We start from the raw sequence: 25,099 nt of genomic DNA, 5'->3' as shown, positions 1-25,099 counted from the left end.
TTAAAGACTCAACTTCCCTAGGGGAGGTCTTGGGTTCGCACCCGTTCGGCGGCATTAATTATATATATATATAAAATCTCCCTTGAGGATGTAATCATGGTGCGCGTAAGCTGGCCCGGATGAACCTCATCCAAAAAAAAAAAAAAAAAAAAAAAAAAAAAAGACTGTTACCAAATGCGCCCTTACAAGTGCATAGTTGTATACATATTTCTTAATAAATTGAGCTAAAATATTTGTACTACTCGTACAAAAGGACAAGGATTATCAATAATTTTCCTGACAATTTTGAACCACACAGTATTGGTGTAGAATTCACTTTAAAATTAACATTGTAATGGGTTTCATTGTCTAGTATGCGGTCTAAAACCGTCACAAGACCTGATCCGGACTCTTGCATGATGTCACAACCTGATGAGTAATTTTTGGATCCAAGGTTCATCCGGGCCCTGGTGAATAATTTTGGTGACTGTTAATGAATCCGGATCATCACCCCGTTGCCACTATAAATCTTGTGGGACCCACAGATAAAAAATTAAAAAAAAAAAAAAAAAAATCCCATCACCCAACCCCTAGTTCTTACGGGTAGCTGATCCGGACTCCATGGGAGTCTCCACCAAGCAGCCGCTATATAAGGTGGCTCAGGGTTAGGTTGGGTTTACAATGTGCATCTGCAATGACGGCCTCTTGTAATCCTTTTCTACCAGTCTGTCAAGCTGCTAGCCATTTCATTTGATTCGTCTGGTTCGTTCTTCTTCAGGTATGATGAGGAGTTCAATTGAATCTCTCTCTCTTGTCAATTCTCGGTTCTTTTATGAATGCTGAATAGATGTTCATGATTTTTAGCTGTATTCTAAAACTGAGATTGCGATTGTGAAGGTGGAAACTATCTTGGCCTTTTTCATATTAGACAAATGAGATGGCCAATTGAATTCAAAACAACACTTGTTGGTTGACATATCTTCTTCGGAAGAAGATTTAGATCTTATTTTCTACTATTTTTAACCCTAAAATTGCTGTGTTGCAGATTTTGTACAATCAAATAGTTATGGGACCAACCCAGTTTATAAATTTGCTGGCTGTAGAGGGGCCCGTACAACGATCGGACCTCATGCATTATAGTTTGAAGGTATTGGATGCTCTTGCTAACCCCTCTTATATTCTTGCTCAACTAAGTAATTAAATTGTTCCATTCGTGGAGGTGATTGTGATCTTTCTGTTGCAGTTAATAAAGAATGTGTGGACAAATCGGATTGATGATTTACCAGGGTGTTATAAGGTTCGTTCTATGTCTTCTTATTTGGTCGCCCACTTCTTAATTTGAAATTTGAATTTATGTTTGTGATTTGACACTCATGGTCAGTTGGTGAGGGACTGAGGGAGAATCCCTTCTGCCAGCGTTTTGGGATCCATCCATTTCAAGGGAAGGGGACAGCAGCTGCTCTTGGTAGCTAGTTAAAAGAAAAAAAAAATCATTAGATATAACCTTTTTTTTTCTTTTTCTTTTTGGGTAATATTATTATACCTCCGCTGCTGGGGTGGGTAATTTAAAAACGGCTGAAAAGATGTTTTTCTTTTATTTATTTATTTAATGGTGATAGTATATTACCTGAAGGGGTTAGAGTGGTTGGCATGAACATTCCCTAAATCGATGGCTGACCTATGTTTGAATCCCATTAGCTACTTGAGGCTAGTCACCTTCAATTTAATGTCTTAACATTAAATCTCAATTACCTTGTCATTTGGTCGTGGGGCTCGCATAAACCCGAGGCAATTTGCCCTTTGGAAGGCCTGTACATCCTCATCAGCAAAAATAGAACCACCTTTAATCTAAGTATCCAAGCAGTAATATGCGCCCGCCTCTGTTTGGCACTATTCGCTGAGGTTATTGTTTTAACGCCTCTTGTTTATCTTGATTAGATTTGCATTGAATGTGATATTATATACTTAACTGTGGTTAATATATTACCGTCTTTTTTATGTAAATATCTAGAAGCAATAATATGTTATCACTTCCATTTGTGCAAGTATTTGTGTTCTCTTCTTCTCTGCCACTTTTGAGTGAGGAATTTCCTATATATTTGGTAATTCTCTGATCTACGTTTTCCCCGTTAGAAACTTGGAATTGTTCTTCTTCTTGTAGTCATCAGCATTAAAATATTAGTTCACGATATTGGCAATTGGTTGCCTAAAAACATGTGATATTGTAATTCACCCTCCCTTATTGTGAAACCTGAGGAGCTGCAGTTGAACATAGGATGACTTGAACTAAATGTTAATTGGTAATTTGAGAGATGATAGAAGTTGAAGAAGAAGAAGAAGAAGACAAAGAGATGTTAAAATATAATGTATTAACAGAAATTATCTCTACCACACCTGTAACGCATTAACCAACCAAGAAAACTCTTGTTACAAATAAGATCTTGTTGTTGCATAGAAACATATAAATGTTGACTAATCTGACTAACGTTGAACTTGCTAAAATGAAATGGTTGAATAATTGAAAAATGAGATTATTCAAGAATACACATTGAATGCTGTCACACATGAAATTTGTGGTAGTAGTCCATAATAAAATAAAATAAAAAAAGGTGTTTGTGATTGTTCTAAAAGAAATGAAACAAAAGATATGGTAGAACTAGGATAATAATTGTATGAGGTCTACCCAATGCTAGATGCAAAGGCGCATAATAGGTCAATATGAACATCATGAGCTGTCTCATAATAAAACTAGTTGGTGTTGATACCTTCTTCTTGGTTCCTTCTTTCGTAACCCGAACTTGAAGGAAGTGTTGCTTCATTAGCATAGTATTTGGAGCCACATATTACTCCCTAGGTAGATCAAGAGTCAATCTTAGGTTTCTTTGCGGAGGCGGAACTCAATCTCTCTCAATATCTCTCACTACAATTTGCAGAGTAGTAGACGGCCCTCCTTTTCTTTAGTTGCTGCTCCAGTGACTTCTGCTACTGCTTAGAGCAGTAGCTGTCACTGCCTCTTCTCCTCATTCTTCTTCCTCACCCACACTCCTTTCTGCTTGTTGTTCCTCCTAGTGCCTTTCATATCCTCAAAATAATTCCTCCCACAATGGTGCCGATGGCAAATTTTCCCCAAGAACATGAGAGCAGTATATCCGAGGAACTACGGATGCTTTCCATAGCAACTCTGGGACCTCCATGTCATGTATTGCATCAGGGGTTTTCACTTTTTAGAAAAATCTCTTGATGTGTTAGCGGCAAATGACTCCTCTAGTAAGGAGTATCGATCCTTATCTTCTGTAGTAGTTTTTCTGGATATGATTGCAAAATTGGTTCTAATGGGCCAACAGGAGTTACAGAGAGATAGAATGATGTTAAGCAAAGGGGAGGACTCAAAGTCTCTTGTATTTTTCATTGGACTTAATATAATGACTTTCAATTAAGTCAAAGAAGTTAGTATAATGACTATTCTATGAAAAACATGGTTTCCACTCTTGGATATTCTAATATGTTCATCTAAATAAGTAGAATATGAAAATTATTTATAGGGCACTAGTTACTGTTGTTGATCAGCTAGGAAGTGTCTCAATGAAACTTAAATTTAGACTTCCAAAAATGTAGTTCTAGAGGCAGAATGTCAGTTGATTTTTTTAACAGGTGTGTTATGTATCTACTAAAAAACTTGTCATTTAGTCATTACATATTACGAAAGGGGAGAAAAACCCAAAAGACTAATAGATGCATGATAGAATGATAATTTATTAGCTATATCTATTGTTTTTTGTTCATATTAGATTATTTCCTTAATATTTTGATTATTTATATTAGATTATTTCCTTAATATTTTGATTATTTATAGTAGATTATTTCCTTAATATTTTGATTATTTCCATTTAATTCCACACCCATTGATACGTATCTATGATACGATAAGATATGAAGCGAGGCATCTCGTAAATTCATCTGACCAATACATCACCGCTACGTGATACTTGAAATGTTGCTTACATGCGACTTATTGTTATCCTTAGACCACTTCTCAAATCTACAACAACTTGGCTTGTTGGAGAAACCTCCTTCAATTGAGTTGCAAGAGCAAAACAGAAAAAATGAGGGACCATGATCCTAGTGGAGCTGGTTTATAGGGTGGGCTTTTTCCTTTTTGTTTTATATTACCTTTTACATAATCATTTAAATGCATGATCCTATACTAGTTTATGTTTTTTTGTGTCTTGCATTGTCCATTCCCTAGTGAAATAGTTATGTCAATCAATCAATTTCATCATATTTAATGTCTTTATTTACCTTCAAATTTGTTTCTTAACGAAAGACTCGAGAAAATTGCATTGTTGACCTAGAGGAGAACTTTCTACGAACGTCCCTTCATCTTTGGCAGAGTTGGCTGGTGTAACATAAAATCTAGGAGGGTTATGGGCCTAAAATAGGTTAGAACACTTAAAGCAACAAACTTAAGTAGGGTGATGCAACTAGCTATATGTAACATGTTGGATTTATTTCTTTTTACCTAATAATGTAACCCATAGGTAACATAAATTTTTTATATTTTCCAAATAGGAAGGGACTCAAGGAATTTGTCATCTTTCAAGGTGACTACTTTTTATTTTTTTGGTCTGCTATTTGGTATTTCATTCTTTGTGAAGTATCTAGACTGTCAAGTGCTTATTTGTGGTAAATACATTTAGACTCTGTTCGTGCCTTGTTGAAAAATGAATCATATTCAATGTTAGTGTGAGATGGGACATTGGTACTATTAATTATTCGTACCTTATCTATTGTGAAGCAATATTGCATTCAGAATTTATGAAGGTCACTTATTTCCTACACTGGTCTACAAATAGTAGAGTCCACCTAGCCAAAAAAAAGTCTGCATAATCTTTGGATTTGATTGGTGAAAGGATCTAACCTGAAATGTATTTTAATTAGTTTTATGTAAACTTCTAATCCCTTCATTCTTTAGGTTTCTGTGATACTGGGTTTGATGTTTCCATTAAGCCCGAAATGACATTTTGAATGAAGAATACAAAAAGGAAATTAACATTTGATGTAGAATTCAATCTAGTGTCTCCTTTATTTTTCTAGTCTATTCTGATGTGCATTTAACTGGTAGGATAAGTGATGTTGGGCAAGGTTAAAATGCGAGGAAAGGGGTGGGATTGGTACTACTTGGTTATGAGTCATGAATCAGTTTTCATTCTTGTTTCTATTTTGAAAATGTGATCCTGGTTTTGAAAGTTTAATTTGGTCAAATTGTAACATGTGCTCCCCCACTCCCAAGGAATATGTGCTTTATGAGGTTATAAATAAAAGGGAAGGCTTACTTCAGCAACCAATGATTTTGATGAGTAAAATGAAAAGATTGTATTACTATCAAGAGTGCCGTAAGAGGTCATATTTTGCAAGAGTGAGAGAGGCTCTATTCGCTGTTCTATCCTTGCTATCTTTTCCCCTACCTTTCAATACCTTACTATTCTGGTATTTGTTGCATATCAGAATAATAGCTATGGATTTCCATTGCTGTTGGAAACGTTATTGATTAATGAGAAGACCCACCTGTTGTAGCTGCAGCAGTTGCTTATTAGAGGATACCAAATTGCCCCTTGTGATTCAAATTTCCGTGTAGTTTGCTTAGATAGTTTATCAGTTTCTTTGATCTGCATATCCACAATCTAGTTGCTCTCATTTTGATTGCTTAATCAACTCAACTGCTTCCTGTGATGGGTGTTATGGTGTGCTGACCCAACAGCTCTGCTCTCCAATAACAGTTAGTGTTATCATTACCATTAATTACCATTTTCAAATCATACTTTCTAATTCCATGACTTCTTGATATCCATTCATTTAGCACAAAATTTGGCCAATACTGTTGGGAGTTTAAGGATTCATGTATTCAAGTGATTTCTAGGTTGATTTGATTTGATTTTTTTTCTTCTTCTTTTTTTCTTTGTTGCTAGAGATCTACGTGGGAATGAGCAGACTTGTTTAATTTACTACTCCCCCCTATTTGACTTGAAGTACAATCTCTTGTTCCTACCAGTTTACTTATTGTATGAAAATATCCAAAGGATTGTGTAACTAGTTTATACATATATGAATTTAACCAATATCTTTGGCCAATCAATGTTTTTTTGTCATGTCTTTATTAACATCTGCTTTCTTTTTACATAAATATGCATCAAATAACCTGAATTCCTGTTTTTCCAAATAACTGGTTCTACACTTTGCGTCCACATGGCATCATTGATCTGATTGAAATATTTGAGAATTTGAGTTTTGATTTATCATGCCATTTCATTGTATTTCTATAGGATTCACTTCGTTCTTGATCATCGATAAATCTTACGTCCCTTCCTACTTTCCTAACTACTTTGCAGGAACTTTATGAATTGGCGTCAAAGTTTCAGAACTTATTTCCATGTTGATCTATGTCTTGGTAAGAACAGGTGATCTATGATTTTTTTTTTTTTTTTTTTTTTTTTTTTTACAGAGATTAGTCTATCATGTGTTTATTTTAAATCTAGCATTGGTATCTTCTTTCTCTTTTTATTTTTGGTTGGGGGAGGGGGGGGGGGGGCAACTGGGGAGATTGATCTTTAAGTTGAGCTGCATAGAGTTGTGGTGTTATAGATATATGTAATACATGGGGATGTAATTGATCTGAATTTTGGATCTACCCTCATCTGATGATGTGGGCATGTGTTACCAGATAATGTGTACCTAGACAAAGCTAAAGGAACTAACTTAACTGCCTGAGTTTGGGCTTATCTTTCTTCAAGTTCTTGATGACACTTGTCCTGTGAAGGATTGAGTGAGAGAGTAGAATAAATTGTGGTACTACCGAAAAAGGATTTGCATTGGTGAAGTCTGATTTTGCATTCCCCCTGCTTTGTTTTTAACGGATCCTATATATTTTATGATCAGGGACTTGATGTTCACCAAAGAGCAGAAGCTGCAAATTCTTTGTAACTTGACGCTCAACGCAGGCTTGAAGATCCGGATCATGGATCTATTGGAATCATAACTCAGCTACATATGATGATGCAAGAAACACTAGCTGAAGTGGCAACCTTGAGAGCTGCAATAGAAAGAGCAAAACCTTCAGGTTCCTCATCCGAAGCTCACCTGGGCCAAGCACAGCTTCAGCAGACTGAAACTTCAAACTCTAACAACCCATCATCAGCTGATGAACAGGATGACTCCAACCCAATTGATCCAATGGAATATTATCTTTCTTCTGCATTTGAAGATGCAGGGTCCAATGATCAGATTTCTCCTACTGGGGAAATCTATCTTTCTCTTTCTAGTATATCAACAATGAGAGATCTTAGTAGTATTATATATGTGTTTTTTTTGACACTTGTCTCTGTTCATGGTTATCCTGGACATCTACTTAGATTTTCAGTTTCAGATTTGTATTTTGAATAAGATTTTGTCTTGACCTAAGAAGAACCAAAATTTTATTGGGGTTCTGATTCACTGCGTTTTGATGCATCAACTTTTGGGATGCATTGATAAATAATTGTAACTATTTTGTCAGTGTGGTTCGTTATTGTTTTTGTTACTATTTAATTTAATCAAATATGACATTTTACATTGACAAACATTTCGGATCCATCATCATCATTCATAAAATGGACAAGCCTGGTTTTGAAGGCTTTTTTGTACAAGCATATTCTGGTTGGGGGGTGTAATTTTTTGAATGCAACCTTATTCTAGCAATTTCTGTTGAGAAATTGTTTTGATACTTTAAACTAGTGCCACAACAATGCCGGGCTGGGCCGAGCTTTTCCAATTCCAATCCCAACCTCTATGTTTTTGCTAGGTCCATTCTCGTTCTTACCTTAATTCAGGACTTTGTATTCTTGTCCTTGACCCTAAGCCTTATAAGGTCAAGTTTGTTTCTGCTCTAATTATCTTTAATTGGGCAGGGTTAGGGCGGGTTGGCCTTGATGGTCGTGGCCTTGTCCTTGATTGGCCCTAATCCTGTACTTATTCCTAATTGGTCTTGACTCTATCATTTTCATTGATTAGTCTTGGTCCTGTCCATGTCTCTTATTGACCTTGACTATGTCCATATCTCTATCCCTGATCAAATTTGAATTTTTTATGTAACATATATGCATAATCTAATTTGTTGTTCAATTTCAGTAATTTATATATAAAAATATTGATATATTATAAAAGTTTCATATAATAAGTGACTAACAAATACAATTTGCTGTTAATTTCTAGAGTTCTAAATATCCCTAATCAATATATAAGACATTTAAATAAAAAAAAATCTTAAATAATATATGTGTCCTTAGCCCTAGTAGTTCATATAGAGAAAATGCATTTTAAAAGACAAAAACCAATCCAATGGTGTAAAGTATTTATTATATCTTGTTAATTAAAATCCAATTGTAGAAATATAAGTAATATTTACATTATAACACATGTTAGTATAATTATTTTCTTGCAAATAGTTTTCTTTTTCAAACAATACCAATAATTTTGACCAATTTTTGTTTGAAAAATAAGATTTTTATACGAATAATAAAAAAAAATACAAATTACACTGTAACAATTATTTATTTGTCAATCTCTTTGTAAGTTGATTATATGTTCATTTGGTTGATTTATTAATAAAAAAGATTTACAATAGATATTAGTTACTTCATATCATTGAAGGCCAATGCGTCATATTTTATCACCAATTGTTATGGTTAAATATTGTTAATACGTTATGTCATATAAAATATTAATCTATAGTCATGTCATTCAAACTTCTCTTAAGAACTTTATGTTTTGTAATTTTACTTAGATGTTCCAAATTAATATTGTCAATTTATAAAAGTTATGCTTAGGTACAATATCAACTTGAATTAGTTTTTAATTATTATTTATAATATGAGGATAATACATATATTTACACTCATTAAACTTATTTTGTATGATGATCATTAAAAAACAATCAAAATATTTTAGTTGAAATTTGATCGGGGAATGCCCTAGGTTAAGAGTAATGATTTATGACATTAAATTGATGATTTTTAAAGAATTTTGATTTTAAATAAGTTAACTATTATTTATATAAATTATTTAATAAGAATGTAGAATATGGCAAATGACTTAGTCTGATTTTATGGTAACATATTAAAAACAAAAAGAAAAATCCTTTAATTACTTTTACTATTAACAACAACAAAAAAAACTTGGTCCGTTTTTGTCATATAAGTATATAACATATTAAAAAATAAATAAATAAATCATTTATTTTTATCAAATGACAACAGTTAAAGAAATAAAAATAATAATTCAAATTCAAGTTGCCTAATTGGATCAAAATGACTTATGATCAAATTCAGGCTTGAATCAAAGTTAATATAAAACTTAATATTATGATGAAAGTTAGGATAAAGATTAGGGATAAAATCACGGTCAGGATCAGGGACAAAAGGTTAAAATGAGACAAAAAATAATCCTATGCCCTTGGCCTAGATTCAAGGCTAGAATATTTTAGCATTGATTTACCCTAAGGGCCAAAATTTTGAGACCAAATTGGTACGGTCTGATTTACAATTTCCTTATCACCCCTGTTGGTGCTAATTCTGCCGATCGCCTTGAACCGTTGTTTTCCGCACTGAACTCCTCAGATCTGATTCGATCTGGTTTGCTCTTCGATCAATCAACCTCTCACTCCTGAAAGAAACAGAATACCAGTAAGAAACGGAGCCGATCGTCTTGATTGGCGTCTCGTCTCCGACGATCTAGTCAGTATGGTGAAGACGATGCTTCAGAGCTCTCTGGAGCTTCCAAAGTGTTCTAATGGATTTCAATCAAAGTGAGTTTAGAGTTTGGTTGATTTCAGAGACTTACCTTCTTACGAATCTTCCTTTCCCTTTTATACTAGCTTTCCCGCTTATAACACTTTTTCAATCATAACCGTTGGATCATCGCTCCTCTTTAGACGTCGCTGATCATCCTTCCTTTATTCTCTCAATCGAACCCGGCTAAGATTGGTTTGACCGGTATAAACCAGAAATGGATACTTTAGTCACAAGAACCCCCTTCCCCCCATAAGCCATAAATGGATCAGATCTATTGCCGTGACCTAATGCCACTCAGCTTTTTGATCTCTAGTTGGATCATCATGGATCTAGTGGTATAATCCAAGTCAAATCATAATGCAAAACTCAAAATGTCAAAGAATATAAGATCAATACCTTCAATGTTTACCAAGTGTTTTATTTATTTATTTTTGGTAATCAATATTTAGCAGGTTTCTCAAGTCAAAAGCACATCTAGATGATACTAGTGGTAGATGTTTTACGTTAAAAGTAATTCTAATTGATAATTGCACATTCATAAGAGAAACCTTCTACTCGAATAATTAGTGATGGTACCATGACTAAAGAAGCCTTGAATGACTCCTGTTCAGAAGGTTTCAAATGCCATTGGAGTATGACGTGGACCCTTATCCCTAACCCAGAAGCTCCCATCAAACGTGGCAGTCTGGCTAATCCAGTTCGTTGAAAGAGAAGAGATCTTTTCTTTTTGCATTGTCCGAAACCTTCTCCTAGAACTATTTCCTCTCAAGTTTTTTCTCTTTTGAAATTACTCTAAGGAGCTGATTTATATATTTTATAGGAAAAATATCAGAACCACCTAATGGGAATACAAAACTGTCATACTTAATTTTGTTAATAGTTTGTGTTAAGTGATGGTTCCTTTTTGTACATATATTTTATAAAGTCCGCTATTGCCCTTACCCAAACTGCTTTTTCTTATTTCATTTTTTTGAAGTTTTTTATAACACAAATAAAAAAAAGAAAAACAGAAAAAGAAAAGAACTTCATACACACAGAATACTATTAAATACTTACAGAAGAGTAAAAAAAAAGGAAGCTTATATTACAGATAAGTGCCTGACCTGCTAAAGCTTTTAGATTAAATTTCACTAAAAAAGTAGAACAATCTAAGAAGTTAGGGTGGAAGATAAATATTGAAGCTCAACAAGCTTAACGGAATTTATCCAGAATCCAATATTGAGGCTTCGTGAAAGGACCCGCAATGGTATGAAGCAGTTGTACTCCAAATTTCTCGCAAAGAAAAAGCAAGTTCCCTAACTAGCTGAAATCCATCAAGGATACCAGCAATTTCCCAATCATAAGAACCTATTGTCTGTAGAATAATACCAGCTGCTACAAACAAGAAAATACCTTGATATGAAAACAAAAAGCCCAAGCCTCGCTTTCTTCTTTCTTCCTGTATTTTTTCTTTTTCGATTGATCACTTTTCATTGAAGAGAATCAGAAAAACACAGAGGATCCTGAATACAAAGCTCCTTGATCTGAAGGATGGAAATCAACCAACAAGTCCTACTAGTAATGGATAAAGCCTTCCGAGCGAGAGAATGAGCAAAAACATTCCCTTCTCTTGGCAAGTAACAAGCCTTACAATTCACAAACTCAACAAATAATGTATGAATGTCATAGACAAAAGATTCCACCTCCAATTCTAGGCCTTGTGCCTTCTTCTTCAATAGCTGAAACTAAATTCATAGAATCTGGTTGGTAGAGTGGTAAAAACTCATACTTCTTAAAGTATATGTAATTCTCTCCTATTACAAAAAAATTAAAATAAAAAAAAAAAAAACAAAACAACAACAACAACAACGAATTCGTGTATACACTAGGACCTTGGTTTTGGCGTTGGGTTCATATGATGAAGGTGAAATATTTTGGCGAAATTCTCTTCTTGTTTTCTATCGATAATTCTCTTCTTGTTTTCTATTAGTGGGTCCCACTCACTTTAAAGCGTGGGGAGGGGGCAAAAACAAGGAGGCAGATGTACGATGATCACGTCATCCTATATGACGTCATCTTTATCAAGTTGAACGGTCCGATCTTCACCTTTTTCTTTCTCACTCTCGCTCTCTCTCTCATCCGACTTACTTTAAAAGGCCTCTCTTTCTCGCTCTCTGTTCGCTAACGCTTCATTTTGCTCGCACTCCCCAGCTATCTCTCTCCCCAGCTCTCTCTCTCTCTCTCTCTCTCTCTCTCTCTCTCTCTCTCTCTCACTCTCTCACTCAAATTCGTCGAGAAATCTATCTAAGAAAATTAAGAGATCGGAAAATGGAGTCACCAGGAACGGGAAATTTTTCAGGTGGTGGGAAAAGGGTAGTCGATGAACTTCTTCAAGGTCGTGAACTTGCATCTCAGCTTCAGCATCTCCTCCGTGACTCTACCGGAGATCATGGTCTGGTAGCTACAGAAGGGTTGGTTGGAAGAATTATGAAATCGATCACTGAGGTTATTGTAGATCATGGTGGTTGATCAGGTGCTTGCGACGCCACCACTTGCCTCTGATTCACCTCTAATAACTGGAGCTTCAGTTGATCTAGCTGGTATTGGAGTGGATCAGGAGGATTATTTCCTCCCTGACCACCATCTTCTCGTACTTCATGAGGTCGACTTCCCTTAGGAATATCTTCTGGATTATTTCCTCCTGGGAGTTGAACACCAGCTTCTCGCTGGGTCGCTACAGCTGCTGCTGATCTAGTAACCATGACTTTCTGAAGCGCTTCCCACAAACGGCGCCAAATGATGCGTCCAAAATCTGCTCAGCCCTTAGATCTCCTATAGATGACTTGCAAAAACGAATGTCATATGTGGCCCGACCGCTGGGGTCGGGAGTCCACCTCCGAAGGCTAAGTCAGTTGATGAATTGATCATAAACGGCTCTGCTTGAGCGCAGAGATAAAGAATGAATATTGAGAATACGATTCAGATTGTATATATCTACCTTGTGGGCAGGTGATGTCTTATATAGTGTGTACCTTTGAGTCTCCTTTGTTGGATGTATTTGAGCCTTCTTCGGATAGTCGTCTAATCTTAACGAATAGATCCGTTTATGGTTGGGCTAACAGAAAACTCCTTTGATAATATGAACATTATATGATGGTTATCCATATAATAACGATTAGTATCTTCCACGAATATTGCTAACCGTTTCCTTGACAATTCGTCTACTCCGATTATCTCAAATTCGGGCGTGCTTGTTGACTAAGTCAATTTACTTCCTCAGCAAGTTACCTTTTGAACCCGGACCGCTCGGAAGCGAGTTGGTTCCTTTCTTCCCAACCGGGATCGAGGGTCGAACCAAGATCGAACCCTTTCGATTGTATTTTCTCCGTATCACGAGCCCCCCAGATCAAGCGTTCGGGCAACTCCGAGGGCTTGGTTTTGAACTTGACTTATCTATCGAAAGAGGGCTTTGCATAACCCTCAGCTTATTAAACGTCATATCGCATTTAATGCGGCTGTATTGCTTTTTCCTCGAACATCGTGAATGTTTTCACTTTTTGTGGGTGGTGACGCCACACGTCCTCTGCAGCCGAAATCATCATCGCTCACAAAATCGAAACGAAGGTTTCTGAATGCCTGTTTGGGTTCCTGAGTTCAAACTTTCGAACCGTCTTCAAATCATGATCGTTGATGTTGAATCCATCTCGATCGTACACATCCCCAATCATCTGTGTGAGTGCTTAAAAGCGGTTTATTGTCTTTGTAGGTTTCATTCTCTTTGTATGGAATTTTGAAACTTCGTCATCTTCTTCGTGCTCTAACAATCTTCTCGCCCTTAGGCTTTCTGCTTCGGTGAATCGGTAAGTCTACTGACTCCTTTGTAACCTTTACTTGTTGTCTCAATCTTTTACTTTCGTCTCCATTTTCTTTTTTGTTAAAAACCACAACCAGACCTTTACAATAATGAAGGTGGTAGGGTTTCTTCTGAATTTCCTTCTGAACATTGCACTGGTAAGGGCGACTCTGGTGATGAAGCCTTTGCTTCTGTCCCTCCCGAATAGTCTGCTAGTGATAAGAAAACCTTAATTGCTCTTTGGCATGACTTCGAAGAAGTTAGCCAACAGAAAAGAGCAGAAGAAAGTGCTGAGGCTCCTTTTGCGCTTCCTGAGTCTGGACCATCTAGGACTCCAAAGGCGACTGCCGAATCTTCTGGGCAGTCCAAACAACCTATCAAGTCCACTAATGAACTTGGTTCTGTTCCCTCCTCCTTTACTGAGGAGAACGCTTCGACTTTCCACGATCAGAGAAATACTTATGAAAACCAAGACATAAGAGCCGTGAGGAAGATCTCGCCTTCTTCTCCAACATCACATAATCGACTCAGATCTAGCTTGCAGTACAAGAAACTTCGTCGAGAAAAACGCTTAAAGTATCTGGATGCTTCTCCAAGATTTGACAAAACTAAAAGATCTTTATTAGAAAGCAAATTCAAAGAACTAACTCGAGACTTCAGGAAACCGCTTCCGACGAACAATGTCTCTTCTCTTGTTTTTTCTTTAGCGAATCTCAACAAGAAATTTAGATTTCAACAAAACTTCACAATAATTGTTCAAGAATCCAGAAAATGAAACAGATCTTAGAAGAAAAACTTGATCGCTGAGCCAAAGATCTCCGAACAAAAAAGAGCAGAAGAACAATCATGCTCTTCCGGTAGTTGAGCCATAGCTTCTTGCTCAGGTTCCCACAGACGGCGCCAAATGTTGGGGCTAAATTTGCCGGGAATCTTGAACCGTAATCTTTGCACCAAACCACTCAGATCTGGATCGATCTGGCTTGCTCAGTCGTGAACTAATATCTCGTTTCTGAAAAATAGAAAACTAGTGAGAAACAGAGCCGATCGTCTTGATCGACCGGTCTCCGACGATGTAGTCAGTAGTTGATCAGAAGTAGCGTTTTCAGAGCTCTCAGAGAGCTTTAATGGAAAATAAGCAAGAAGAGTGTGAATATTCGAATGACCTTACCTCTCATGAGCATCCTGGCCCTATTTATAGACTTTAATACATTGTCTCTTATCATTGATGACTGTCGGATGGAAAGCATAGATCGGATGGCTATGATTAAGCCTTTGTTTAACTTTTGGGCGGACCCTTAAATTCATTCATCTCATCAGCTAAATCCGGTTGAACTTGGTTAGACTGGTATAAACCGGAAGCGGATATTTTAGTCACAACACAAGGTAATTCATGTGACATATAGGGAAGGATTGAAGTACAAATTGGATTAGAACCTCCTCTACCTGCAAAAGACAGATTTAGATTTTCAAGTAGATAGTTTCTTACAAAGTTTAGAAATCAATTGCTAGAATTCTGTAGATCTGACCCTAGAGGAGAAGAGTTCTCCCCTGAATTGTAGGAGATGATGCGGAAGGATTGAAGTACAAATTGGATTAGAACCTCCTCTACCTGCAAAAGACAGATTTAGATTTTCAAGTAGATAGTTTCTTACAAAGTTTAGAAATCAATTGCTAGAATTCTGTAGATCTGACCCTAGAGGAGAAGAGTTCTCCCCTGAATTGTAGGAGATGATGCCAATGGTAAGGTTACTTTATAAAGTAATTTCTTTTCTTTTTAATTCTAATAAGTACAAGCTAACTTTTTTCAAGCAAAAAAAAGTTACTAAATATTGACCAATTGATTATGATAGAGAGCATTGAATGTTGTTCTTTTCTGGTCAGTACCATCCATGTGAGTGGTGATCCACATCCAAGGGTTAACCCTTGTGCTAAGGCATTACCCGAACTCCTTGCTTCTCTCCATCCATCCAATAAAGTCAAAGGGAAGAAAATAATATTAGGGTGCATTTGGTAACAATATACGGAACAACTTTTAGCGTTCTTTCATTCTCGAACACCCAGAGAATGCCGAAAAGCATTTGGCAATATGGGTCATTCTTTCATTTTCAGGAAACAAACCTGATATGGAGAGATTATGATCAGACCGGGTTCATACCTGGTCCGACCCTCGACCCCGGTCGAGACGGAGAGATCCGACTCGCTCCCGAGCGAACCGGATCCGGAAGATGGCTTGCTGAAGAAGAAAGCTTATTCGGCTGCAAGCGTGCCCTAATCCTACTTATGGATTAGGGTAATCACCCTAATGATGGCAGACTCGAATTGACGGCTGCAGATAATCATTATCGAAGGGATAATCATCGCATAACCTAAAGGTTATCTCAGGAGTCCTCTACTAGCCCAAACTAGTAGAAGTCTATTGCTCAACGGATCTAACTGATAAGATCCAACGACTACCCAAAGAAGGCTCAAGTGCATCCAACGAAGGAGATTCGAAGGTACACTCTATATAAACCTCACTACCATACAAGGTGAGGGGATCGAAAAGAATACTATCTGAGACTCAGGTTCAGATACATACTGATAGACCTAAACTATCAGCGATCTGCTATCTAGATCACCTTTCCTAGTTCTTCATTCCTTAGCTCTGCGCTTCTAGCAGAGCCGTTTGTGATTAAGTTCATCAACTGACTTAGCCTTCGGAGGTGGACTCCCGACCCCAGCAGTCGGGCCACATCTGACGCTTTCTTTTTGCAGGACATCACGAGGAGATCTAAGGGCTAAGTAGATTTTGGACGCATTAGAACCTATCTAGTTTTCATGTCTGGGAAGGGTTTTGTACAACAACTTTGATTTGTTTCGTTATTCTCAAAAACAAAAAGTACGTCAAAAAGGAACACTCAACCCAAACTTCATTCACACACAACTCCTTCCGGCCTTCATAAGATGATGCTGATTTTCTTCTTCTTCTTCTTCTTCTTCTTCTTTTTTATCTTCAAATGATCAAAGTTGTGCTAAGACTACCATTCTTTGATAAAAATGCTAGAATACAATTCTCGCAAAAAACGTTGTTATCAGAAAAGACTGTTACCAAATGTGCCCTTACAAGTGCATAGTTGTATACATATTTCTTAATAAATTGAGCTAAAATATTTGTACTACCCGTACAAAAGGACAAGGATTATCAATAATTTTCCTCACAATTTTGAACCACACAGTATTGGTGTAGAATTCACTTTAAAATAAAATTTTAATGGGTTTCATTGTCTAGTATGCGGTCTAAAACCGTCACAAGACCTGATCCGGACTCTTGCATGATGTCACAATTTGATGAGTAATTTTTGGATCCAAGGTTCATCCGGGCCCTGATGAATAATTTTGGGGACTGTTAATGAATCCGGATCATCACCCCGTTGGGGAGTACCACTATAAATCTTGTGGGACCCACAGGTAAAAAATAACAAAATTAAAAAAAATATCCCCATCATCCAACCCTTAGGTCTGACGGGTAGCTGATCCGGACTCCATGGGAGTCTCCACCAAGCAGCCGCTATATAAGGTGGCTCAGGGTTAGGTTGGGTTTACAATGTGCATCTACAATGACGGCCACTTGTAATCCTTTTCTACCAGTCTGTCAAGCTGCTAGCCATTTCATTTGATTCGTCTGGTTCGTTCTTCTTCAGGTATGATGAGGTGTTCAATGTAATCTCTCTCTCTTGTCAATTCTCGGTTCTTTTATGAATGCTGAATAGATGTTCATGATTTTTAGCTGTATTCTAAAACTGAGATTGCGATTGTGAAGGTGGAAACTATCTTGGCCTTTTTCATATTAGACACATGAGATGGCCAATTGAATTCAAAACAACACTTGTTGGTTGACATATCTTCTTCGGAAGAAGATTTAGATCTTATTTTCTACTATTTTTAACCCTAAAATTGCTGTGTTGCAGATTTTGTACAATCAAATAGTTATGGGACCAACCCAGTTTATAAATTTGCTGGCTGTAGAGGGGCCCGTACAACGATCGGACCTCATGCATTATAGTTTCAAGGTATTGGATGCTCTTGTTAACCCCTCTTATATTCTTGCTCAACTAAGTAATTAAATTGTTCCATTCGTGGAGGTGATTGTGATCTTTCTGTTGCAGTTAATAAAGAATGTGTGGACAAATCGGATTGATGATTTACCAGGGTATTATAAGGTTCGTTCTATGTCTTCTTATTTGGTCGCCCACTTCTTAATTTGAAATTTGAATTTATGTTTGTGATTAGACACTCATGGCCAGTTGATGAGGGAGAATCCCTTCTGCCACCCTTTTGGGATCCATCCATTTCAAGAGAAGGGGACAGCAGCTGCTCTTGGTAGCTATTTAAAAGAAAAAAAATCATTAGATATAACCCTTTTTTTTTTCTTTTTCTTTTTGGGTAGTATTATTATACCTCCACGGCGGCATCGAAAGTGCAACCTCTAGTTGGTTGGTAAAGATTTAAAAACGGCCGAAAAGACGTTTTTCTTTTATTTATTTACTGATGATAGTATATTACCTAGAGGGGTTAGAGTAGTTGGCATGAACATTCCCTAAATCGATGGCTGACCTATGTTTGAATCCCCTTAGCTACTTGAGGCTAGTCACCTTCAATTTAATGTCTTAACATTAAATCTCAATTACCTTGTCATTTGGTTGTGGGGCTCGCATAAACCCGAGGCACTTTGCCCGTTGGAAGGCCTGTGCGCTATACATCCTCATCAGCCAAAATAGAACCACCTTTAATCTAAGTATCCAAGCAGTAATAATGCGTCCGCCTCAGTTTGGCACTATTCGCTGACGTTATTATTTTACCGCCTCTTGTTTATCTTGATTAGATTTGCATTGAATGTGATATTAAATACTTAAGTGTGGTTAATATATTACCGTCTTTTTTATGTAAATATCTAGAAGCAATAATATGTTATCACTTCCATTTGTGCAAGTATTTGTGTTCTCTTCTTCTCTGCCACTTTTGAGTGAGAAATTTCGTATATATTTGGTAATTCTCTGATCTACTTTTTCCCCGTTGGAAACTTGGAATTGTTCGTCTTCTTGTAGTCAGCAACATTAAAATATTAGTTCACGATATTGGCAATTAGTTGCCTAAAAACATGTGATATTGTAATTCACCCTCCCTTATTGTGAAACCTGAGGAGCTGCAGTTGAACATAGGATGACTTGAACTAAATGTTTAATTCGTAAGAGAGATGAGAGAAGGTTGAAGAAGAAGAAGAAGACAAAGAGATGTTAGAATATAATGTGTTAACAGAAATTATCTCTCCCACACTTGTAACGCATTAACCAACCAAGAAAACTCTTGTTACAAATAAGATCTTGTTGTTGCATAGAAACAAATGTTGACTAATCTGACTAACGTTGAACTTGCTAAAATGAAATGATTGAATAATTGAAAAATGATATTATTCAGGAATACACATTGAATGCTGAGATCACACATTGAATTTGTGGTAGTAGTCCATAATAATAAAAAAAAAGGTGTTTGTGATTGTTCCAAAAGAAATGAAACAAAAGATATGGTAGAACTAGGATAATTATTGTATGAGGTCTATCCAATGCTAGATGCAAAGGCGCATAATAGGTCAATATGAACACATGTTGATACCTTCTTCATGGTTCCTTCTTCCATAACCCGACCTTGAAGGAAGTGTATTGCTTCATTAGCGTAGTATTTGGAGCCACATATTACTCCCTAGGTAGATCAAGAGTCAATCTTAGGTTTCTTTGCGGAGGCGGAACTCAATCTCTCTCGATATCTCTCACTACTATTTGTAGAGTAGTAGCCGGCCCTCCTTTTCTTTAGTTGCTGCTCTAGTGACTTCTGCTATTGCTTAGAGCAGTAGCTGTCACTACCTCTTGTCCTCTATTCTTCTTCCTCACCCACACTTCTTTCTGCTCGTTGTTCCTCCTACTACCTTTCATATCCTCAAAATAATCCTCCCACAAAGGTGTCGATGGCAGATTTCCTCTCACCAAGAACATGAGAGCAGTATATCCGAAGAACTACGGATGCTTTCCATTGCAACTCCGGGAATTCCATGTCATGTATTGCCTCAGGGGTTTTCACTTTTCAGAAAAATCTCTTGATGTGTTAGCGGCAAAGGACTCCTCCAATAAGGCAGTAACGAGTATCGGTCCTAATCTTCTGTAATAGTTTTTCTGGATATGATTGCAAAATTGGTTCTAATGGGCCAATAGGAGTTACAAAGAGATAGGATGATGTTAAGCAAAGGAGAGGACTCAAAGTCTCTTGTATTTTTCATTGGACTTTATATAATGACTTTCAATTAAGTCAAAGAAGTTGTTATAATGACTATTCTATGAAAAACATGGTTTTCACTCTTGGATATTCTAATATGTTCATCTAAATAAGTAGAATATGAAAATTATTTATAGGGCACTAGTTACTGTTGTTGATCAGCTAGGAAGTGTTTCAATGAAACTTAAATTTAGACTTCCAAAAATGTAGTTCTAGAGGCAGAATGTCAGTTGATTTTTTTAACAGGTGTGTTATGTATCTACTAAAAAAATTGTCATTTAGTCATTACATATTACGAAAGGGGAGAAAAACTCAAAAGACTAATAGATGCATGATAGAATGATAATTTATTAGCTATATCTATTGTTTTTTGTTCATATTAGATTATTTCCTTAATATTTTGATTATTTATAGTAGATTATTTCCTTAATATTTTGATTATTTCCATTTAATTCCACACCCATTGATACGTATCTATGATACGATAAGATATGAAGCGAGGCATCTCGTAAATTCACCTGACCGATACATCACCACTACGTGATACTTGAAATGTTGCTTACATGTGACTTATTGTTATCCTTAGACCACTTCTCAAATCTACAACAACCTGGCTTGTTGGAGAAACCTCCTTCAATTGAGTTGCAAGAGCAAAACAGAAAAAATGAGTGACCATGATCCTAGTGGAGCTGGTTTATAGGGTGGGCTTTTTCCTTTTTGTTTTATATTACCTTTTATATAGTCATTTAAATGCATGATCCTATACTAGTTTATGTTTTTTTGTGTCTTGCATTGTCCATTCCCTAGTGAAATAGTTATGTCAATCAATCAATTTCATCATATTTAATGTCTTTATTTACCTTCAAATTTGTTTCTTAACGAAAGACTTGAGAAAATTGCATTGTTGACCTAGAGGAGAACCTTCTACGAACGTCCTTTCATCTTTGGCAGAGTTGGCTGGTGTAATACAAAATCTAGGAGTGTTATGGGCCTAAAATAGGTTAGAACACTTAAAGCAACAAACTTAAGTAGGGTGATGCAACTGGCTAAATGTAGGTTGTTGGATTTCTGTCTTTTTACCTAATAATGTAACCCATAGGTAACATAAATTTTTATATTTTCCAAATAGGAAGTGACTCGAGGAATTTGTCATCTTTCAAGGTGACTGCTTTTTATTTTTCTAGTGTGCTATTTGGTATTACATTCTTTGTGAAGTATCTAGACTGTCAAGTGCTTATTTGTGGTAAATACATTTAGACTCTGTTCGTGCCTTGTTGAAAAATGAATCATATTCAATGTTAGTGTGAGACGGGACATTGGTACTATTAATTATTCGTACCATATCTATCGTGAAGTATTATTGCATTCAGAATTTATGAAGTTCACTTATGTCCTACGCTGGTCTACAAATAGTAGAGTCCACCTAGCCAAAAAAAAAGTCTGCATAATCTTTGGATTTGGTTGGTGAAAGGATCTAACCTTAAATGTATTTTAATTAGTTTTATGTAAACTTCTAATCCCTTCATTTTTTAGGTTTCTGTGATACTGGGTTTGATGTTTCCATTAAGCCCAAAATGACATTTTGAATGAAGAGTACAAAAAGGAAATTAACATTTGATGTAGAATTCAATCCAGTGTCTCCTTTATGTTGCTAGTCTATTCTGATGTGCTTTTTTTCTGGTATGATGAGTGATGTTGGGCAAGGTTAAAATGCGGGGAAAGGGGTGGGATTGGTACTACTTGGTTATGAGTCATGAGTCTGTTTTCATTCTTGTTTCTATTTTGAAGATGTGATCCTAGTTTCGAAAGTTTAATTTGGTCGGATTGTAATATGTGCTCCCCCACTCCCAAGGAATATGTGCTTTATGAGGTTATAAATAAAAGGGAAGGCTTACTTCAGCATCCAATGATTTTGATGAGTAAAATGAAAAAATTATGTTACTACCAAGAGTGCCGAAAGAGGTCATATTTTGCAAGAGTGAGAGGCTCTATTCGCTGTTCTATCCTTGCTATCTTTTTCCCCTACCTTTCAATACCTTACTATTCTGGTATTTGTTGCATACCTGAATAATAGCTATGTATTTCCATTGCTGCTGGAAACCTTATTGATTAATGAGAAGACTCACCTGTTGTAGCTGCAGCAGTTTCTTATTAGAGGATACGAAATTGCCCCTTGTGATTCAAATTTCCATGGAGTTTGTTAAATAGTTTTATAGCTTCTTTGATCTGCATATCCACAATTGAGTTGCTACTCATTTTGAATGCTTAATCAATTCAACTGCTTCCTGCGATGGGTGTTATGGTGTGCTGACCCAACAACTCTGCTCTCCAATACCAGTTAGTGTTATCATTTCAATTTTCAAATCATACTTTCTAATTCCATGACTTCTTGACATCCATTCATCTGGCACAAAATTTGGTCAATACTGTTGGGAGTTCAAGGATTCATGTATTCAAGTGATTTTTAGGTTGATTTGATTTTTTTTTTTTTCTTCTTTTTTCTTTGATGCTAGAGATCTGCGTGGGAATGAGCAGACTTGTTTAATTTACTGCTCCCCCCTATTTGACTTGAAGTACAATCTCTCTTTCCTACCAGTTTACTTATTGTATGAAAATATCCAAAAGGATTGTGCAACTAGTTTATACATATATGAATTTAACCAATATCTTTGGCCAATCAAGGTTTTTTTTTTTTTTTTTTTTTTTTTTGTCATGTCTTTCTTAACATATGCTCTCTTTTTACATAAATCTGCATCAAATAACCTGAATTCCTGTTTTTCCAAATAACTGGTTCTGCACTTTGCGTCCACATGGCATCATTGATCCAATTGAAATATTTGAGAATTTGAGTTTTGATTTACCATGCCATTTCATTGTATTTCTATAGGATTCACTTCGTTCTTGATCATTGATAAATCTTACGTCCCTTCCTACTTGCCTAACTACTTTGCAAGAACTTTATGAATTGGCGTCAAAGTTTCGAAACTTATTTCCATGTTGATCTATGTCTTGGTAAGAAGAGATTGGTGGTGATCTATGATTTTTTTTATTTGTACAGATTAGTCTATCATGTGTTTATTTTAAATCCAGCATTGGTATCTTGATTGATCTTTAAGTTGAGTTGCATAGAGTTGTGGTGTTATAGATATATGTAATACATGGGGATGTAATTGATATGAATTTTGGATCTACGCTCATCTGATGATGTGGGCATGTGTTACCAGATAATGTGTACCTAGACAAAGCTAAAGGAACTAATTTAACTGCCTAAGTTTGGGCTTATCTTTCTTTAGGTTCTTCATGACACTTGACTTGTGAAGGATTGAGTGAAGGGAGTAGAATAAATTGTTGTACTAATGAAAAAGGATTTGCATTGGTGAAGTCTAATTTTGCATTCCCCCCCCCCCCCCACTTTCTTTTTAACGGATCCTATATATTTTCTGATTAGGGACTTGATGTTGGCCAAAGAGCAGAAGCTGCGAATTCTTTGTAACTCGATGCTCAGTGCAGGCTTGAAGATTGGGGTCATGGATCTATTGGAATCATAACTCAGCTACATAGGATGATGCAAGAAACACTAGCTGAAGTGGCAACATTGAGAGCTGCATTAGAAAGAGAAAAAGCTTCAGGCCCCTCATCCGAAGCTCACTTGGGCAAAGCACAGCTTCAGCAAACTGAAACTTCAAACTCTAACAAACCATCAACAGCTGATGAGCAGGATGACTCCAACCCAATTGATCCAGTGGAATATTATCTTTCTCTATCTAGTATATCAAGATTGAGAGATTTGACTAGTATTCCGAAGCTCATCTGGGGCAACACAGCTTCAGCAAACTGAACTTCAAAGTTTAACAGCCCATCATCAGCTGATGAACAGGATGACTCCAACCCATCTTTCTCCTGCATCTAAAGAAGCGAATCCAATGATCTGATTTCTCCAACAGGGGATATCTATTTCTCTCTATCTAGTATATCAAGATTGAGAGATCTGACTAGTATTTGGAAGCTCACCTAGGCAGACACAGCTTCAGCAAACTAAAACTTCAAACTCGAACAACCCGTCATCAGCTGATGAACAGGATGACTCCAACCCAATTGATCCAGTGGAATATTATCTTTCTTCTGCCTTTGAAGATGCATGGTCCAATGATCAGATTTTTCCTACTGGGGAAATCTATCTTTCTCTTTCTAGTATATCAACATTGAGAGATCTGAGTAGTATTATATATGTGCTTTTTTTGACACTTGTCTATGTTCATGGTTATCCTGGACATCTACTTAGATTTTTAGTTTTAGATTTGTAGTTTGAATAAGTTGCGTCTTGACTCTTGACAGTTCAGTATTTTAATTTCATGGGCAGCAAGTTAGACAACTTATAGTATATTAATTAAATTTGTTGGTGTGATCCATCTCTTTGGTTCTCTGCATCTTTCGTCTTCTTATTTTGGGTGATGTAGCCACACTGGTGAATTGCTCATATCTTGTGCTGTTATTGTTTCTTTTGGTTTCCTTCGTTTTGCCTGTGGTGTGGTTGGTGTCGTGGATGGTTGTGTGAATATGTCAAAGACTGATGAGAATTGGATTCAGGAGCACCTAAAGAAGGCCTAGAGAGGTTGCCGGTACACTATGGCCCTGTCAGCAGCCTAGGAAAATTTGTCCTGTATTGGTCATTTTGGGTGCCCTTGGTGCAACCCAACTTGACCTAAGAAGAACCAAAATTTTATTGGAGTTCTGATTCACTGTGTCTTGATGCATCAACTTTTGGGATGCATTGATGAATAATTGTAACTATTTTGTCAGTGTGGTTCGTTATTGTTTTTGTTAGTGTTTAATTTAATCAAATATGCCATTTACATTGACAGACATTTTGGATCCATCATCATCATTCATAAAATGGACAAGCCTGTTTTTTAAGGCTTTTTTGTATAAGCATAGTCTGGTGGTGGGGGGGGGGGGGGGGGGGGGGTAATTTTTTGAATGCAACCTTATTCTAGCAATTTCTATTGAGAGATTGTTCTGATACTTTAAACTAGTGCTACAACAATGCTAGGCTGGGCCGAGCTTTTCCAATTCCAATTCCAATCCCAACCTCTATGTTTTTGCTAGGTCCATTCTCGTTCTTTCTTTAATTTAGGACTTTGTATTCTTGTCCATGACCCTATGC

At 36.5% G+C, this 25,099-nt stretch overlaps 2 long non-coding RNA genes across 4 annotated transcripts; both read left to right on the top strand.

The window, feature by feature from the left end:
• Positions 1–654: 654 nt before the first annotated feature.
• LOC149028933 (uncharacterized) lies at positions 655–7,487 on the top strand. Of its 2 annotated transcripts, none has more exons than XR_016170677.1 (5): positions 655–757; positions 1,025–1,126; positions 1,223–1,276; positions 6,366–6,424; positions 6,913–7,487. It is a non-coding gene; the product is annotated as an uncharacterized LOC149028933 (long non-coding RNA). The 2 variants fall into 2 exon arrangements; XR_016170678.1 differs by having other exon boundaries at positions 6,366–6,434.
• A 9,736-nt stretch (positions 7,488–17,223) lies between these two features.
• On the top strand, positions 17,224–24,314 carry LOC149028932 (uncharacterized). Of its 2 annotated transcripts, XR_016170676.1 has the most exons (4): positions 17,224–17,312; positions 17,580–17,681; positions 17,778–17,831; positions 23,384–24,314. It is a non-coding gene; the product is annotated as an uncharacterized LOC149028932 (long non-coding RNA). The 2 variants fall into 2 exon arrangements; XR_016170675.1 differs by lacking the exon at positions 23,384–24,314 and having other exon boundaries at positions 17,778–22,632.
• Positions 24,315–25,099: the final 785 nt, after the last annotated feature.

This window comes from Hakea prostrata, chromosome 1 (assembly GCF_041222555.1).
Source record: "Hakea prostrata isolate BN-2017 chromosome 1, UWA_Hpros_2, whole genome shotgun sequence".
Classification (NCBI taxonomy): Eukaryota; Viridiplantae; Streptophyta; class Magnoliopsida; order Proteales; family Proteaceae; genus Hakea; species Hakea prostrata.
Note: the sequence above shows the minus strand (reverse complement) of the source record. Positions and strands in the feature narration are given on the sequence as shown.